At 41.0% G+C, this 14,342-nt stretch overlaps 1 protein-coding gene across 3 annotated transcripts in view; it reads right to left on the minus strand.

The window, feature by feature from the left end:
• The window catches only part of CERS3 (ceramide synthase 3), a 116,776-nt gene that overhangs the window by 70,299 nt on the left and 32,135 nt on the right, over window positions 1-14,342 (minus strand). The window lies entirely within an intron of this gene.

The raw sequence follows: 14,342 nt of genomic DNA on the forward strand, positions 1-14,342 counted from the left end.
AAAATAAATACCTAAAATTGAAGCAGCATTGAGCATCTCTACTCAAAATCCCTAACTCAGAGAGTTTTGAAAAAAAGACAAGAATGGAATACTATTATTTAATGGGTTTCATGACTCTTTATTGCTTTAAACAAGAATCACTCTGCCAATACTCTCAGAACACCTTTGGCTGTGGAATGGCACACGGTTTAACACACCAGTGTTCACACTTTTGGTACAACATACATTAATACTATGGGTACGTGGTATGTGTCTTCCTCTTACATGATTCTACGGTATGAAAAATTATTTAATGATAATCTGTACAACTTCAATGTGCCAAAGGCTAACCTCACAGCAGCTCCAAGTAAGCATAAATCTTCACTGGTATCCTAGAGAACTCCTCTAGGAGATAAAGGACAAATAATTTCACTTCATAGTTTCATATTTATTGAGATTCTGTTACTTGTCAACACTGTGCTATGCACTGAGGACACAAAGATTCAAAAGACAATGCTCTTGCCTTGTGGAACTTATAGTCTGGTGGGCAAGGCAGGCCTGAATAGACAACTTTGACACACTTTTTCCTTCGGTACAATGAAAAAGGCATATACAGAGTGCTGTGGGAAGAAGATGGTGGACACCGAGCCCAGTCAAGAAGTGTCAGAGAAAGATCACTGGAATAGATGATCTCTAAGATGTCCTGAACAATCAGTAGAAATAAATAAGGGAAAGGCAGGAACATGGAGAGGAGGGAAAGAAGTTTTAAGGAGAGAAGGTACTGTGATCAAATAACCAGAAACCTAGAAAAGAGCAGAATTAGATATTGTAATCTTATTGTTTTGGCTATGACAATTTTAATCTTGACATTAGGATGTTTTGATATTAATCTTTTAAGAGCTAATCAGTTAAAAGAAGTCAAAATGTCCTCAGATTCACAACAGGGTCATCAAAATAACTCTATCAAAGCCCCTTGGTTTGTAAATAATACAGTGCCTGCAGAACACTGGCAGCACTTTGGTACTACCACTGTGTAGGAATCTGAGGTGTGGGATGGTGGGTCACACATGCATGCCCAGTCCCAGTTCATTGTTCTAGCATAATTATTAATAGACCTCTTTCTTTCAGAAGTGCTCTGGCTTGAACAATAAATCATACAGTCACTCTCATCAAATGTCTGGTGAGATAGGTAGGATTTGGTCATAGAGGGACTGCAATCCATGGTAAGGAGCTCAGACTTTGGCTAATGACATCTACTGAAGGGTATTATGCAGAGGAATAAAATGGTCAGATATTTAGAAAGGTCATTTTGTCATCCAAGTCCTGTGTGAGCCTATGTAGTGTCTGTGCTACTTAAAGAATGGTGTCCCCTCTGGGCAGACACAGCCCTTCCGCCCAGTGGAACAAGGGCTGGACGTCAATCCCTACATGCCCCCTGGCCAGGCACAGACTTGACCACTGTGGAGACAGTGGTATGGAGTACGCTTCAGGAGACAGAAAGACCAGAGAGCAATTAGGAGCCCAAAGCACTAGACACAGGTAGCAACAGGAAGGCGTGCACTAGAGCAGGGGCAGCAGGAAACAGAATATGCTGACAATGACATTGTGCAATTATTCATGAGATTCAAACTGGGTAGATAATAAGGGGAGTCCAGAAAGAAGAGAGATTGAGGGGTGGGGGTGGACAGAAAACTCAAGGGAGCAGAGGTCAAAGAACACATGTGGTGGGAGTGGGACTAAGGGCCCAAGGAGCAGTAAGACTCCAACAGAGGTGTGGATCTGAGTAGAAGATGACATTACACAGTTCCGACCTCAGTTGATGAAGAATTCCAGAGCATGGACCCTAGTATCCTTCAGAAAATTCTATACCAAAACCAACAACTGAACCCTGGTGAGATAATTCCCTACTTCATTTCATCTCTCCTCTGGTGTTAAGAGACATGCTCACTGAAAGCAGCACTAACTCAATCACACCCACACCTCAAGGCATGTGGAGAGAAAGAGAAAGGCTGCCTTCTTTTCGTGTATTGATCATTTTACAATTTCTACCCTGGAGGAGGGTGAGACCCATTAATACAATCACAAAACTGTGCAAATATGGAAGAACAAAGGTAAGATTGATTTAGTGAATACTTCATCTCTCTCAGGTTTTGGGGCTACAGGAAGGAAAGGGGTCACCCTGGACTTGAGGGACACATAACTGAGTCAGGACTCAGGTGGGTCTGAACTTGGGACGAGAAGCCAGACTGATAAGAGAGTTGTTAGGAAGGAAGAACTGACACACTTTGGTAAGGAAGCTGAGGCTTCAAGCTTGTTGCCCAGGTCAGCTGTCAGAATGGACCAAGGGAAGAAATTAAGGGAGAAAATTCACTTTGAAGGGCACATCCAGATATGGCTCAGAAAAGGAAGAGGCACAAATCTTTGAGTCTGACACCAGATAAAATCCAAACTTTCTACAGATCTTAGAATTGAACACAGGCCATAGGAGTCTCTCTGTAACAGACAAGCCTTGTACCAGGCCTTGTCCATCACTGCATCAGAATAAGTTATGCCCACAAAGGTAAAGATACTTTTTCCTAGAAGTCTGTCTCTGCGTGTTTATGTGACTGGCTCCAAACTTAACAGAGTAACACTCAGGGAACAAAGAAATGGCAATGAATTAGTTTTTATGTTGATATTGCTATAATAATTGTTATACAAAATAGTTTACTCACTAGTAAACTATTCAGGCAGTCCATATTATTTTGTCTAGTGTGACATATAAATAAATAAATAGCTTATAATGGTTATGTAGGGATTGCCATGATAATGCCCTTGCACATTATATTCAAGCAATGAATCAAGATCTGTTGCAAACCATAGTAACTTAAATACCTTACAAGCAAAAACATTTAAAGGGAGATAGAAAGAATTCAGAAGTTGAGAGTGGGGCCATGGAAAATATAGTACAAACTGAGAAAAAAATATCTGTATTACTAGCCGCAGCAATCACACAACACAAGACATCCATATTGGTAAGGAAGAAGTTAAAGTGTCACTGTTGGCAGATGATGTGATATTATACATAAAAAACTCTAAGGAATCCACCCAAAAACTGCAGGATAGAAAATTAATACATAGAAATCTGTTGCATTCCTATATACTAATAATGAACTAGAAGAAAGAGAAATCAGGGAAACCACTCCATTTACAATTGCATCAAAAAGAATAAAATACCTAGGAATAAACCTAAACAAGGAGGTGAAAGATCTATACCCTGAAAACTACAAGGCATTTATGAGAGAAATTAAAGACACCAGTAAATGGAAATACATCCCATGCTCATGTATAGGAAGAATTAATGTTGCCAAAATGGCCATCCTGCCTAAAGCAATCTACAGATTCAGCACAATCCTTATCAAAATACCAACAGCATTCTTCAACAAACTAGAACAAATAGTTCTAAAATTCATATGGAACTAGAAAAGACCCCGAATAGCCAAAGCAATCCAGAGCCAAAGCAATAGGACAAAGCTGGGGGGATTATGCTCCCCAACTTCAAGCTCTACTACAAAGCCACAGTAATCAAGACAATTTGGTACTGGCACAAGAACAGACCCACAGACCAATGGAACAGCATAGAGAGCCCTGATATAAACCCACATATATATGGCTAATTAATTTTGATAAAGGAGTCATGGATATACAAAAGGGAAATGACAGCCTCCTCAACAAATGGTGTTTGCAAAACTGGACAGCTACATGTAAGAAAATGAAACTGGATTATTGTCTAATGTCATACACAAAGGTAAACTTGAAATGGATCAAAGACCTGAATGTAAGTCATGAAACCAAGAAGCTCTTAGAAGGAAACAGAGGCAAAAATCTTCTGAATATAAATATGAGCAAGTTTTTCCTGAACACATCTCCTTGGGCCAGGGAAACAAAAGCAAAAATGAACAAATGGGACTACATTAAATTAAAAAGCTTCTATACAGCAAAGGACAGCATCAGCAGAACAAAATGGCATCCTATAGTATGGGAGAATATATTCATAAAAGACTTATCTGATAAGGGCTTAACATCCAAAATATATAAAGAGCTCACATGCCTCAACACCCAAAAACCAAACTCTGTTAAAAAATGGATGGAGGATCTGAACAGACACTTCTCCAAAGAAAAAATTCAGATGGTCAACAGGCACATGAAAAGATGCTCCACATCACTAACCATCAGAGAAATGTAAATTAAAACCACAATGAGATATCACCTCACAAAAGTTAGGATGGCCAACATCCAAAAGACAGAAACAACAAATGCTGGTGAGGATGCAGAGAAAGGGGAATCCTCCTACACTGTTGGTAGGAATGCAAATTAGTTCAACTATTGTGGAAAGCAATATGGAGGTTCCTCAGAAAACTAAAAAAATACCATTTGACCCAGGAATTCCACTCCTAGGAATTTACCTGAAGAAAACAAGATCCCTGATTATCACAGCACTATTTATGCCAACATATGGAAGCAACCTGAGTGCCCATCAGTAGATGAATGGATAAAGAAGATGTGGTACATATACACAATGGAATATTATTTAGTCATAAGAAGAAAACAAATCCTACCATTTGCAACAACATGGATGGAGCTAGAGGGTATCATTTTCAGTGAAATAAACCAGGCGGAAGAAAATGATTTCACTCCTTTGTGGAGTATAAAAACAAAGCAAAATTGAAGGAATGAAATGGCAGCAGACTCACAGACTCCAATAAGGGACTAGTGGTTACCAAAGAGAAAGGTTAAGAAGGGAGGGTAGGGAGGGAGGGAGGGAGAAGGGACTAAGAGGCACTATAATTAGCACTCACAATATAGGTAGGTCACAGGGAAGGCAGTGCAGCACAGAGTAGACAAGTAGTGACTCTGTGGCATCTTATTCCACTGATGGAGAGTGACTTCAGTGGGGTGTGGCGGGGGAGACTTGATAATAAGGGTGAATGTTGAAACCACAATGTTGTTCATGTGAAACCTTCATAAGATTGTATATCAATATCTTAATTTTTAAAAATCTATATTATTCACTTTTCTTCATGTGCTGCCACCAATCATCAATTATTACTGCTTCAAAAGAGTTATGAATCCCTTCTTCATACCATTCACAAAAATCAATTCAAAATGACAAACAGATCAAAATACAAGGGCTAAGATTGTAACACTCTTACAAGATTGTATAAGAGTAAATCTTCATGACCTTTGGTTAGGCAAAGCCTTCTCACATAGGACACTAAAAGCATAAGGACAAAATTAAAAAATAATAAATTGGACATCATCAAAATTAAAACCTTTTGTGCTTCAGTGAACACCACCACCAAAGTGAAAAGACAACTCACAGTTTGAAAAAATATTTGAAAAATCATGTATCTGATAAAGGACTTGTATTTAGAATATATAAAGAACTCTTAGAACTCAGTAGTAAAAGGATGACTAGTCCAGTTTTAAAAAGGGCAAATAATTTGAATAGATATTTCATCAAAGAAGATAGACAAATGGCCAATAAGTACATGAAAAACATGCTCAACATCATTAGCCACAAGGACAGTGCAAACCTTTTAAACCCCGTGCAGAGGTACCCTTCACACCCACTTGGATGTTAGAATCAAACAGGTAAGTGTTGGTAGGATGTGAAGAAACTGGAACCCTCATGCATTGGTAGTGGGAAAGTAAAATGGTGCAACTGCCATGGAAAACAGCCTGGCAGACCCTTGATATGCTAAACATACAGTTACCATAGGACCCAGCAATTCTACTTCTAGGCATATACTCAAGAGAACTGTAAGGCTCCAAGCTACAACATGCATAAGTAAACATGCTAAGTGAAAAAAAGCTAGATGCAAAAGGTCATGTATTGTGTGATTCTATTTAGGGGAAATGTACCAAATAGGCAAACCTCTGAAGACAGAAAGTAGGTTAGTAGTTCCTTAGGGTGTATGAGAGGGGTGCAGGGAAACGGGGCATGACTGCTAAGGGTACAGGGCTTCTTTCTGTGGTGATGAAAATGTTTCAGAATTGAATGTGATGCCAGTTGCACAACTGTAAACATACTAAATAATATTGAACTGCACACCTTAGATGGGTTAATTATATGGTATATGAGTAGTATCTCAAAAAACAGAAAGAAAAGAGTTAAGAAGCCTCTTCAGCTTCATCCCTTTTAACCTTTATGTCTTTTAACTTGTGGCTCATCCTGAACTTCATGCTAAAACTTTATATTATTTCACTTATGGAGCTTAAGTTTTACCTTCCAAATTCACCTGAGTCAAGCTTGTGTCCATGAACCCAGAAAAATAATGAATGAAGGAAAGACTATATCCAGATTCAGACTTCAGCATCATTTAAGGTTCATGACTTGGTGGAGGGAAAAGACAGTGTGATTCAAAAAGCAAAACCAGAGACCGGCACTTGAGGACAGAGGAAATCGCGCGTTTTTTCCCCTTTTTTTTTTCTCTTTTCTGCGAGTGCTTTTTGGAAGCCTAAAAGGGACAGGGACCCCGGTGCTAGGGAGGCAGGGCGGCGGGACTGGTGAGCGGGTGCCTGGGACCGGCACCTGAGGACAAAGAATATCCCAGAAAAACACTCATAAGCCAACACTCTCCTCTAGGCAGTGGGCTTTAATGATCCAGGCTGTGCATCCAGCCTTCTCTCTGCCATCCTTTTACTTCTCTCAAGACAAGAGCAGAGGCTAAACAGGGAGGAATGAGGTTGAGAGAACTGGGGGCCAGCACTCTTCTCTGAGTCTCTAGGCCACTGTGGTCTACTGGCACATTCTCTTAGCCTCCCTGTAGCTGTTCCTACGGCCACAAACCTGTACCAGTGCAGCTAGCATCTTACAGGCACCTTTCCCTGACCCTGCATATTGGACGTGCCTTCTTTGAGGTGCTCAGCAGCCAGCCTGCCTGGGATTGGGGAAAGTCACCACTGGGTGGGGGCTGGTGCAATGTCTTTTCCACTGGGAAAGCCAAGGGAATAATTTTCCATCTCCTGGCAGTCGGCTGGGGTGGTCCAGGCTTGGCCGACTGGACACCTTCCTCAGGACGTCAGTCTGGAGCCATGATACCTGGCAGCAGGAAATGGAGTCCCGCCTCGGCTGCGGCTGCTGACAAAGAGAGTTGTCATCTCTAAGCTTCTTGCCTTTCCTGATCGCGTTGGTTTCTTGGTTCCCACCATCATACAAGCCCAGGCCACCAGCCTTCTTTCAGTGCTGTGAGTCACTTCCAATACACCCACTGCATAAGGCAGTAAGGAGGAGGTGGATACTGTTGCCTGGAGCAAGAGTGCTTAAACGGAGCGGTGGAACCATGGGGCAAGACCAAGGGGGGGCGGCAGCCTGGCATTCCCCCCTTTCTCCCTCTGCTTCACCTCTGATCACGTCTTGTTGACAATGGGCACTCATTCCTCCCCTTTCCTTTCTTTCTCTCCCCTTTTTGCTCCTGCATTGCCCATGTTTCAGATCTGATGGTCACTTATTTATAGTCACTGCTTAAGGGTTTTGTTTTGTTTTTGCTGTTGCTCTTGGTACAAGAGGTTGCTAGTCTCACTGACACAGCCTTAAAAGGATGTGCGGTATATGACAAGACACGTCACCTACCCAGGGACTGGAACAAGACCTTCATGCTCTGCCAACTGGCCAAGTATTGCAATACTGCAATAATAACCAGGTGGAAAGAGAATGAGGAAACATTAAGATGGAGAGATAACTGTTTTTAAAACCCCACAGGTTATACTCTAAAAGAAAAACTGAGCATTTGCAAGCATGCATATGTCATCTGGGGACCCTCTGCCTTTGACTCATTAACTTACCGGACCTTCGGAGAAGTCCACTGGCTCCCACATGCAACTCGTAGCCCATCTCCATCTTTATTCATTTGACTCAACTCTGGACCTCTCTGGCAAGTGAAATATCATCAACTCTATTGATAACTCTGCAGTCTCTCTGCTTGGAGTGCCCATGGAAGCAGATGTATTTATCTATTCTTTGGCCATTCCCAGGCCCTTTTTTTCTTGTCAGCTACTCAAAGTCCCATTTTTCCATTCCTTGTACATTTCTCTAAGTAGTGCAATTCCTATTTATACAGAATATCCAAAGGAATTATAACACTTATTTACGTAAAAATATCTGAAGCTATTTTTTTAGAATGAGGAATATTTGTGAGAAAAATACCTGTAGTTATTTTTTTTTAGTTTTGGGAAGCATCAGTAATGGAGCTAGCACCATAGCCCAGCTGTTTTCCCACCCGTCAATACTGTGCAATTTTAAAATTCTGTTTTCAATTCCAACTGCCAGTAGTTTGCAGGAAGACAATCTAACTAATGCAGGTTTTTATGACTCATTTTTTTTTCTGACCTTATGTATATAGAACCCAACAGGGTGACAGAAGCCTGTTGCGCGACATTCTCAGATCAACACTATTAAATTTGACCTTCAGACTGAAGAAATAAAACCATAAGGGCCATAAGTTTATCACTGTTTGAAGCAACATTTTTGTCAAGTACTAGAAAATGTGGCACTTGAACTTTTGCTGGGGTAAGAATTCCAAGTCAACCTGAGGCTTTGGGTGGCTTCTGGTGATTATCCATCCATACAACCTCTACTGTAATACCACATCAGCATAGAAGATTACTTGTCTTCGAGTAAGTCAGCTTACCACATATCTCTTGCATAGAGAAGCATGACAAGAAAATATCTCTTAAAATAGAAAACATCTCTCAGAGCACAGTGATGAGAAATGGGGAGTTGGGCAGACACATCAAATTAAAGCACAGGTGTACTTCTGAGAGATAAAGTGAATGAAAGACACACTTGAAGCAATGTCCGTAATATTCTGGTTGGAGGATGTGAGAGCTGGTGAGAGCTCTGGAGACTGGGTGGCCAGCCAGATGACAGTGGGACCAGGGTTCTCCGGTAAAGGGAAGGGCTGCTCCAGAGGAGTGAGGAGCTGCTGAACTTGTTCACTGTTGTACCTGCAAAGCTTACTTGACAGTAGACACTAAATAACAATTTGCTGAATGAATGGAGAGAAGGCTTACTGAGGCTGGAATGGATATTTGAACAGTCAAGGAGTGATGCTATCACCAAAAGTGATATCTCGTTTAATTATCTACAACAACTTCATTTTTGCTCGTTGCAAAACATGATGCAAGGAAGTAGGCAAACAAGTTTATCTATATGCAGCCTGTTTGTGTTTTCTTTGGGATGAACTCTAACTCAGCCAAAAAACTGGTTATGCCTTTAAGATCAAACACAAAGGAAAACATTCAAGTTACTTACTTCCTATGAATAGGGTAAGGAATGGGCCAACTGTAAACCCCAATTATAAAAGCATTTTAAATTGTGCCACTTCAAGTGGATAAAACAATGCAAGTGATAGAGCAACTTAACTCTGAGGGATATTCTTGTGATTAACGAGGGCATGAAAAATCCTAGACATGCTTAGGCTTATAGTGAGAAAACCTGTACTTCCTGTAGAGAAGTAATTAACTTACAACAAGATTAAAAACAATTGTAAGTAATTCTCTCAGAGTAAAGTTTACAAGTGCATCAATTTAAAGTCTTAAAGAAATTCAGAACAGACCTAGAGACTAAAAACAGAAATATTCAGAGTATTTTCAAACAAAAACATGGTATTTCCTCAAAGAAGACATGGAAGGGTATCAGGATGTCCTAAGTCATTCATACTGCCGGGTAGTTTCTGGCGCCCCCCCACCCCTTACCCCCAAGTTTCACCTGGAGACCATGGCTGTGCCTCCATGTGAGGACATCTCCCAGAGCACCCAGTGGCTAGAGGTGGCTATGAGTGTCTATGTCTGAATCAGTGACACAGGAGTGGAAGTGATGTGGGTAATCTTCCCAAATACCAAGCTGCATGTCCTGCTTTGTCTCTTTCTTACTTCCTGATAATTGGAAATGGGAGGACGGGAAAGGAGCAATCTTTGAAGCTAATTAGCTCTTTAGCCTGGCCCACCCATATCTGAACTGTTACATGTGGAAGAATAAACTGTTTTATATAAGTCATTGATTTTGGAGTCCTTTTTGTTATAACAGCTTAGACGATAACTAATTAATACATAAGGATGCACATACAGGAGAACTAAGTAAGAACTGTATGTTATACTGTTTCCAGGTGGACTTGAAAATCTGGAGATATATTCTCATAAAAAAAATACTATTAAAAGACTAAAAAGGGGTGCGGAGCCAGGATGGCAGCATGACTAGAGCAGTGGAAATCTCCTCCCAAAACCACATATATCTATGAAAATATAACAAACACAACTCTTCCTAAAATAGAAACCAGAGGACACAGGACAACATCCAGACCACATCCACACCTGCGAGAACCCAGCGCCTCACGAAGGGGGTAAGATACAAGCCCCCGCCCGGTGGGACGCGAGCACCCCTCCCCCCGGCCCCTGGCGGGTGGAGAGGAGTCAGCAGGGAGGGAGAGAAGGCCCAGGACTGCTGAACACCCAGCCCCAGGATTCAGGACCAGAGCGCAGACACAGTGCGTGCATGGGGTCCTGGATACTAGGGAAACAGGGCAGCAGTACCAGTGAGCAGGTGCCCGAGGCTGAAGCCGGAGAACAAAGAAATGGGAGCGGTTTTTTTTTTGGTGAGTGCTTTTTGGAAGCCTTAGAGGGACAGGGACCCCAATAATAGGGAAATAGGGCAGCAAGACCGGTGAGTGGGTGCCTGAGACCGGCGCCTGAGGACAAAGAAAATCGTTCGTTTTTTCCTTTTTTTTTTTTCTTTCGTTGTTGCTGTTGTTGGTTTGGTTTGCAGAGTGCTTTTTGGAAGTCTTAAAGGGGCAGGACAGGACACTTAGCCCAGAGGCAGGGAATCTGAGGATCTCTGGGCACTCTAATCCCCTGGGCAACAGGGAGCACAGAGGCCCCTTACGGAGATAAATAGCCTCCCAGCTGCTCCCCCTCCAACAGTGCTCCACCATTTTGGAGGAGCAGCCCCAGACAGGCCACGCCCAGAGCAACAGCGGAGATAAACTCCAAATCAACCCGGCAGGTAGCTGAAGCCCTGTCTACGCACAGCTGCCAAGCATAAGCCACTAGAGGTCGCTATTCTCCCAGGAGAGGAAGGCCACAAAACAACAAGAAGGAAAGCTCTCCCAGCTGTCACTTGTACCAGCTCTGCAAACTATCTCTATCACCATGAAAAGGCAAAACTACAAGCAAAGATCACAGAGACAACACCTGAGAAGGAGACAGACCTAACCAGTCTTCCTGAAAAAGAATTCAAAATAAAAATCATGAACATGCTGACAGAGATGCAGAGAAAAATGCAAGAGCAATGGGATGAGATGCAGAGAAAAATGCAAGAGCAATGGGATGAAGTCCGGAGGGAGATCACAGATGTCAGGAAGGAGATCACAGAAGTGAAACAATCCCTGGAAGGATTTATAAGCAGAATGGATAAGATGCAAGAGGCCATTGAAGGAATAGAAACCAGAGAACAGGAATGTATAGAAGCTGACATAGAGAGAGATAAAAGGATCTCCAGGAACAAAACAACACTAAGAGAATTATGTGACCAATCCAAAAGGAATAATATCCGTATTATAGGGGTACCAGAAGAACAAGAAAGAGGAAAAGGGATAGAAAGTCTCTTTGAAGAAATAATTGCTGAAAACTTCCCTAAACTGGGGGAGGAAATAATCGAACAGACCACGGAAATACACAGAACCCCCAACAGAAAGGATCCAAGGAGGACAACACCAAGATACATAATAATTAAAATGGCAAGGATCAAGGACAAGTAAAGAGATTTAAAGGCAGCTAGAGAGAAAAAAGTCACCTATAAAGGAAAACCCATCAGGCTAACATCAGACTTCTCGACAGAAACCCTACAGGCTAGAAGAGAATGGCATGATATATTTAATGCAATGAAACAGAAGGGCCTTGAACCTAGGATACTGTATCCAGCACGACTATCATTTAAATATGATGGCAGGACTAAACAATTCCCAGACAAGCAAAAGCTGAGGGAATTTGCTTCCCACAAACCACCTCTACAGGGCATCCTACAGGGACTGCTCTAGATGGAAGCACTCCTAAAAAGAGCACAGAACAAAACACACAACATTTGAAGAATGGAGGAGGAGGAATAAGAAGGGAGAGAAGAAAAGAATCTCCAGACAGTGTATATAACAGCTCAATAAGCGAGCTAAGTTAGGCAGTAAGATACTAAAGAAGCTAACCTTGAACCTTTGGTAACCACGAATCTAAAGCAATGGCAATAAGTACATATCTCTCAATAGTCACCCTAAATGTAAATGGACTTAATGCACCAATCAAAAGACACAGAGTAATAGAATGGATAAAAAAGCAAGACCCATCTATATGCTGCTTACAAGAAACTCACCTCAAGCCCAAAGACAGGCACAGACTAAAAGTCAAGGGATGGAAAAACATATTTCAGGCAAACAACAGTGAAAAGAAAGCAGGGATTGCAGTACTAATATAAGACAAAATAGACTTCAAAACAAAGAAAGTAACAAGAGATAAAGAAGGACACTACATAATGATAAAGGGCTCAGTCCAACAAGAGGATATAACCATTCTAAATATATATGCACCCAACACAGGAGCACCAGCATTTGTGAAACAAATACTAACAGAACTAAAGAGGGAAATAGACTGCAATGCATTCATTTTAGGAGACTTCAACACACCACTCAACCCAAAGGATAGATCCACCGGGCAGAAAATAAGTAAGGACACACAGGCACTGAACAACACACCAGAACAGATGGACCTGATAGACATCTATAGAACTCTACATCCAAAAGCAACAGGATATACATTCTTCTCAAGTGCACATGGAACATTCTCCAGAATAGACCACATACTAGCCCACAAAAAGAGCCTCAGTAAATTCCAAAATATTGAAATTCTACCAACCAATTTTTCAGACCACAAAGGTATGAAAGTAGAAATAAATTCTACAAAGAAAACAAAAAGGCTCACAAACACATGGAGGCTTAACAACATGCTACTAAATAATCAATGGATCGATGAACAAATCAAAATAGAGATCAAGGAATATATAGAAACAAATGACAACAACAACACTAAGCCCCAACTTCTGTGGGATGCAGCGAAAGCAGTCTTAAGAGGAAAGTATATAGCAATCCAGTCACACTTGAAGAAGGAAGAACAATCCCAAATGAATAGTCTAACATCACAATTATTAAAACTGGAAAAAGAAGAACAAATGAGGCCTAAAGTCAGCAGAAGGAGGGACATAATAAAGATCAGAGAAGAAATAAACAAAATTGAGAAGAATAAAACAATAGCAAAAATCAACGAAACCAAGAGCTGGTTCTTTGAGAAAATAAACAAAATAGATAAGCCTCTAGCCCAACTTATTAAGAGAAAAAGAGAGTCAACACAAATCAACATAATCAGAAATGAGAATGGAAAAATCACGACAGACTCCACAGAAATACAAAGAATTATTAAAGACTACTATGAAAACCTATATGCCAACAAGCTGGAAAACCTAGAAGAAATGGACAACTTCCTAGAAAAATACAACCTCCCAAGACTGACCAAGGAAGAAACACAAAAGTTAAACAAACCAATTACAAGCAAAGAAATTGAAACAGTAATCAAAAAACTACCCAAGAACAAAACCCCGGGGCCGGACGGATTTACCTCGGAATTTTATCAGACACACAGAGAAGACATAATACCCATTCTCCTTAAAGTGTTCCACAAAATAGAAGAAGAGGGAATACTCCCAAACTCATTCTATGAAGCCAACATCACCCTAATACCAAAACCAGGAAAAGACCCCACCAAAAAAGAAAATTACAGACCAATATCCCTGATGAATGTAGATGCAAAAATACTCAATAAAATACTAGCAAACAGAATTCAACAGTATATCAAAAGGATCATACACCATGACCAAGTGGGGTTCATCCCAGGGATGCAAGGATGGTACAACATTCGAAAATCCATCAACATCATCCACCACATCAACAAAAAGAAAGACAAAAACCACATGATCATCTCCATAGATGCTGAAAAAGCATTTGACAAAATTCAACATCCATTCATGATAAAAACTCTCAGCAAAATGGGAATAGAGGGCAAGTACCTCAACATAATAAAGGCCATCTATGATAAACCCACAGCCAACATTATATTGAACAGCGAGAAGCTGAAAGTTTTTCCTCTGAGATCAGGAACTAGACAGGGATTCCCACTCTCCCCACTGCTATTTAACATAGTACTGGAGGTCCTCGCCATGGCAATAAGACAAAACAAAGAAATACAAGGAATCCAGATCGGTAAAGAAGTTAAACTGTCACTATTTGCAG

Source organism: Manis javanica, chromosome 18 (assembly GCF_040802235.1).
Source record: "Manis javanica isolate MJ-LG chromosome 18, MJ_LKY, whole genome shotgun sequence".
NCBI lineage: Eukaryota > Metazoa > Chordata > Mammalia > Pholidota > Manidae > Manis > Manis javanica.